This window comes from Pinus tabuliformis, chromosome Q (assembly GCF_031772625.1).
Source record: "Pinus tabuliformis cultivar Carrire ecotype Pingquan chromosome Q, CPIR1, whole genome shotgun sequence".
Lineage (NCBI taxonomy): Eukaryota > Viridiplantae > Streptophyta > Pinopsida > Pinales > Pinaceae > Pinus > Pinus tabuliformis.
In genome coordinates this window covers 1,350,721,515-1,350,727,561 of record NC_142296.1, presented here as the reverse complement: position 1 = coordinate 1,350,727,561, position 6,047 = coordinate 1,350,721,515, and positions in this window count along the sequence as shown.

The following is a 6,047-nucleotide window of genomic DNA, read 5'->3' as shown; positions in this document are numbered from 1 at the left end:
AATTTTGTTTAGTTAAACAATCAAAAAGGTTGGCAGCGTCACAAATATTTTGAAATTTAATTCCAATATGAGTATAAATTGGATGATCTATGAGAGTTTTTTAATCTTCAACCATATTATTAGTGTTGCAAAGGCGATAGACTTCTAAATTGTGCCAACACTTTCTTAGTAATAATTGTAGCTTAACACATACATGAGATTTACTATGTTCGATTATAATTAAATGGGTTAATTATAGTAAAATACACATCATTATTTTCATAAAATAACCTTAGAAAACTTATCTTTTAATATAAACCATAAAAACTATTAAAATAGATAATGTAAGGAATCTAAGATTAAGATGTGAAAGATTTTCTTTAGCAAGTTTATATAAAAAAATTTATAAAGCTTATCATGATAATTTTTACACAAAAAATGGTGAATATCTACATTAAAATTAGTGAACTAAGTGACTTTCTAATTCCTCATTTTGAAAAAACTAAATCTAGTTAAACTTCTAAATTCTAGATCCATTAAAAACTTCCAAATTTAATGAAATATGTGTTATGGTGTTGTGTCTAGACTAGTGAGCAAGGGACCATCTAGAATTCTCTTTTCACTAGCTATGGAAAATGTAAATTGTGTTAGAGAAAAAATGTTTTGAAATGAGATGTATGATGAGGTAAAACCTTAGATTCATATAATGAGTATTTTTGAATTTATTGCAAAAAGAAAGAAAAAAATAGTTGAGTAAATTGAGGTACATTACACTTTGGCCATTTTTGGCCAATGGATCTCCACTGGGGATTGATTGATTGAACTGTGCATATAAAGGTGGAAGGATTTTGGTATAATGGATTGGCTAGGCAATCCATAGATTTTTTTTTGTTATAATAATGTGTTGTAATCACTAGCTTGAGGGCTTGATCTATGTAGTCCACCTAATCCTAGTTTTCTAAGCTTTTCAATGAGATGAATACAATATTGGAAAAAAAAAAAATATCTTAAACATTGGAAAATGACAATCTAGATTATAGTGAAGAAAAATAAAGCATGAAACAGTTAGACTACATCATTAATTATAATAATATTTTATTAGATATTTTTATTATTAGAGTAATCTAAGTGTTTAGTTGATCATTAACAATAATTGTTTATTTAATATTATAATTTACCACTATAAACAACAAAAGTAAATTTATCTTATAATATTATATAATTTTACAAATGCTTAAAAACTCACTGGTAAATGTGTTTATTAAATTTTGTTAATATTATATTTACTTGTGTGAAATAGACAATTTGGTTTTAATTGAAAAAATATATAATCAAATTAATTATACAATTTTTTGGATAATAAAGGTAAATAAGGTATTGTAATTAATTAATTTTATATTATATGATTTTAATCTCAAATTTTATTGTTAAAAAATTAATTATTTTAAATGTATAAATTTAAAATTTGGGAAACTTATGTGATTCATAATAGTAGGTTGAGTTTTAAAATTATAACATGTTTTTTTTAAAGTTTAAATTATAATAGTTTTTTATCAAATTTAAAATAATGATAATTATATATTGATACTTAATACACATGAATATGATGGATATTTTATTAGCATTAATGAGAGTGGATTAATTTTAAAAGAATAAATATATAATTAACATTTTAAACATCCTCGTCTTTTTACATTTAACATCACACTTTCTATAATAACAATCTAACATGACACTTTATATAATAATATCCTTTACTTTATATAACAATTTTGAAAAGAAACGCTTCGTAACAAATTTCAAATTTCTTTACATGAAAAAAGAAAAAGAAGGACCCAAAATTTTATTGCTTTTTCACTACATTGGTGAAAGAAATGCACAATTTTGAAAAGAGACCCTTCATAACAATTTTCAAATTTCATCCCCAAAACTTTTATTGCTTTTTCACTACATTGGTGAAAAAAATGTACAATTTTGATTAACAAATTTCAAATTTCTTCCACACAGAAAGAAAAAAAACCCAAAACTTTTATTGCTCTGAAATGTACGAGAGCTTACCGTTGCAGCGCTCACTCAGTACAGTAGAGTAGGGTAGAGTACAGTACATATGAGGAGATTATTGAGAATGTCAAAGCGGAAGGATGAGTCTAATTAGAAGACAAATGAATCCAAGTGGCAGCGCTGGGTATTCCACTGTTGAGCACGAATAGCATGTAGTACCCAGGCGGTGCTGCAACAGGCGTGGGAGGTGCCGTTACTAGGGCACTATAAATATTCTTCCCTGCTCCTCCTACTAATTCTAATTGTGGGGTGGCAGATGCAAGCAGAAGCAATCTCTGATGCATGGAAAAAGAGTGAGTAGTGAAGGTCGAATGATAAATGTTGAACTGAATGGAAATGTTATAATGATTATTTGCAGCGAATTGAATGTTGAAACTACCGCCATAAGTGACCGAAGCAGGCAACACAGAAATGATGGTGGGCTTCAGGGAAGATTCGTCTAAGTAATAAGGACTGTATGCTTGCAGACGAAGCTCTGTGGGAAACATAACGGTGAAATTATAATTTTTGTTGGGGTTGGAACCTCCCACAAAAATCCTACCATCAGGCAATACAATTGCAGTGGAATGATACATTCTTGGAACAGTGGAACTTGCGAGTACTGAGAATCGCTGCCCTGGCAATGCATTAGGTCTGTATAAATAAGGAGCAAGAGCTAGATTGGTTGCTTGCCCATAACCTGCACATCCCTTCTCCACTCCATTGATAATCAGAATTTCACCGGTGGGAAGAAGCAGCATATCTCCCAGAACTCTGGGAGCAGGCATGTTCTCCATTGCCCAATCGGCATTGGGATCTGTGATAACCATTCTTCCACAGCTCTGGAGCGCGTCAAGGAAAATCCCTGCAAGTGACAAATTGTAACTGTCAACAGGAGCACCACCGCAGATCATAATTTCTGTCCTCTGAAACACATCAAATGCGGACAGTGGCAACATCACAGATGAGGCTGTGGTGGGGTAATTTCTTGGGCCATCTGGGATTCTTGGAAAATGCCTGACCACAACATTTCTTTGGTAATCAAGCAATATGGAATCACGGTTGGCGAAGATGAAGAGATTTCCATCGGATGAGAGATGAAGAAAAGGATAGAGATGTTGAAATTATAATTTCACCTGCGTGTTTAATTCACAAAACCACCAATTTTATCGCACTGCTTTTGCTGAGCAAGTGGTATTCTCCGGAGGGGCAGCGATACTATACGCCAGTTGACTCATGTCCACAAGTAGATTTCCGAAACAGTCTTTTCCCGGAGCGTAATGTTCGTTTGGTTTGACTGTGCGATAGTCGTTCGATTGAAATGAAGGTTGTCCACTGTCCGATTGAAACTAAAGTTGTTGTACAGGTCTCCACCATTGATCCATGAACCTTGCGTGAAGAAAATTTTGTTTGACCACTAACTTTGTCAGAAAAGACATTAATGAAATTTATTGTGATGGGTAGAATGTTGGTAAAAGTTTTAATTTTATTAGTTTTTTAACTCACGGGAAGTATGGGCATTAAAAAAAAAACGCATTGTTATGTTTTTTTTTGGATGTTGTTCATTGTATAGTAATGTATTACACGCAGCAGCGTGAGATGAAGTTCTGTGCAGTTTGAAAAAGGGAATGCGCAGCAGGGGGAGTAAAAATGTTTTGTTTTGTTTGTTGAGATAACGAATTCGAAGAATGCAATAGCATATGTAAGAGATTTCTTTTACAGCAGTAAATGTAAGTTTTATTTTTACACACAGTAGTGTAAAAATTTTCAGCTGAGACAGAGTAAAGTTTGCAAGGAGACAGAGTAATTTTTGTGAGGAACCAAAGTGTTTTTGTGTAGATCCCTCTGTGAGAGGAAGAAGTCTGTAACAGGCAGTCTTTTATTAATGAATAAAAAAAGTTTTTATGTGTGTTGAAAAACTTTGTTCTTCTTCAGCAAACAATTTTTTTTTTGGCTTTCCTGTGCAAAAAACAGAGTATTATTCTCTGTTCAAGTTATTTTGTTTTGGAATTAAACAAAAAATTCCCAACAATGGTATCAGAGCTTGTCCAGGCTCTTTGAAGGTGTCAAAGAAGCTGAAGGAAGGATTTTTTGTTGCAGCAGCTTCTCCAGCAAAGTGAAGACCCAGTCAAGAAAAATCCAAGGTATTTCGCAAGCCAGTTTTTTTTGTGTTGAGGATAATCAGTTATTTTAAACACACAATCAAGTATTTTGAAGAGTGCAAGAATGGCTGGAACCAGCACTAGCATGGGTATCCTTAATACTCAGCTCCCAAAGTTTAATGGGAAAAATTATGACTATTGGGCCATAACTATGAAAGCCTTGCTTGCTTCACAAGACTTATGGGAATTTGTTGAAGATGGTTTTGAAGAAGCAGCATATGAAGATGAGTTTAATAAGTTGACACAGGCAAAGAAAGATCTGTTGAAGAGCTATAAGAAGAAGGATTTTAAAGCCCTCTTAGTTTTGTATCAAGCAGTGCATGAGAGTGTATTTCCAAGGATAGCAGCAACCAAGACATCCAAAGAAGCATGGCAAACTCTCAAGATAGCCTATCAAGGCATGAAGAAAGTGAAGACAGCAAAACTACAGTTTCTGAGGAGAGATTTTGAAAATCTTTGCATGAAGGAGTCAGATAATATTGACTCATTCTTCACACATGTGATTGGTCTGGTCACATAGATAAGGTCTCATGGAGAGATTCTTGAAGAAAGGAGGATTGTGGAGAAACTATTGAGGGTCCTACCCTCAAAGTTCGATGTGATTGTCACCACCATAGAAGAGACAAAGGATCTCACAAACTTCACAGTTGATGAACTACATGCATCACTGATAACACATGAGCAGAGATTGAGTAGAAATGAAAACTCATCTCTAGAGCATGCCTTCAAGACCCAGATGTCCTTTGGAAGAGGAAGAGGTCAAGGCAGAGGAAACAAGAGAGGAAGAGGCAGAAGCCAAAATAGAGGTGGAAGAAACAGTCTAGCAAATGCACAAGGAAGAGGCAGCAATCCAAATCAGAACCAAAGCCAAGGCAGCAGCCAACAAAGTGGACAACATCATGCTCAAGGACAAAGGTATGAAAAATCCAATGTCCAATGTTACTACTGTAAAAAATATGGGCATTATGCAAATGAATGTAGGAAGAAGCAACATGATATGAATAATAGAACTAGTGCAAATTTCACTAGAGAAAATATCAGCCAAAATAATTTGTTTTTAGCTTGTAATATGGCTGAAGAAAAGAGTGAAGATGTATGGTTTCTAGACTCCGGTTGCAGCAACCATATGACAGGAAACATAGCCTTGTTTTCTATGTTAGATCAGAATGTGAAGTCACAAGTCACACTAGGGACTGATAATAAAGTTTTTGTTATGGGAAAAGGAGAAGTAAAAGTCTTAACAAAGAAAGGTGAAAAGAAAACCATAGCAGATGTTTATTATGTTCCTGGAATGAAATGTAACCTCTTAAGTATTGGACAGCTTGTTCAAAAGGGTTACAATGTTTTATTTGTGAATGATGTATGCACCATCATGGATAGAGCACCCAACAAACAATGTATTGTTGAAGTGAAAATGACAAGGAACAGGATGTTCCCTCTCAGAATGAAGGCAGATTTAAAAAATAAAGAAGTAATTGCAACAGTGACTCAAGAGGCTTTCCAAAGCGAACCAAAGGATGAAAATTGGTTGTGGCACTTGAGATTTGGACATCTCAACTTTGGAGGTCTTAATTTGTTGAGTAGAAAAGGAATGGTAAGAGGATTACCATTGATAGAGAAACCAGATAGCCTTTGTGAAGGTTGTATCTTGGGGAAACAACACAGAGAAAGTTTTCCATCTGGGAAAAGCATAAGGGCAAAATCACCCTTAGAAATTGTTCACTCAGATTTATGTCGACCGATGCAAACTCCATCACTTGCAGGTAGCCACTACATACTAATATTTATTGATGATTTTACTAGAAAAACTTGGGTTTATTTCCTTAAGAACAAAAGTGAAGTTTTTGAAAGATTCTGCAATTTCAA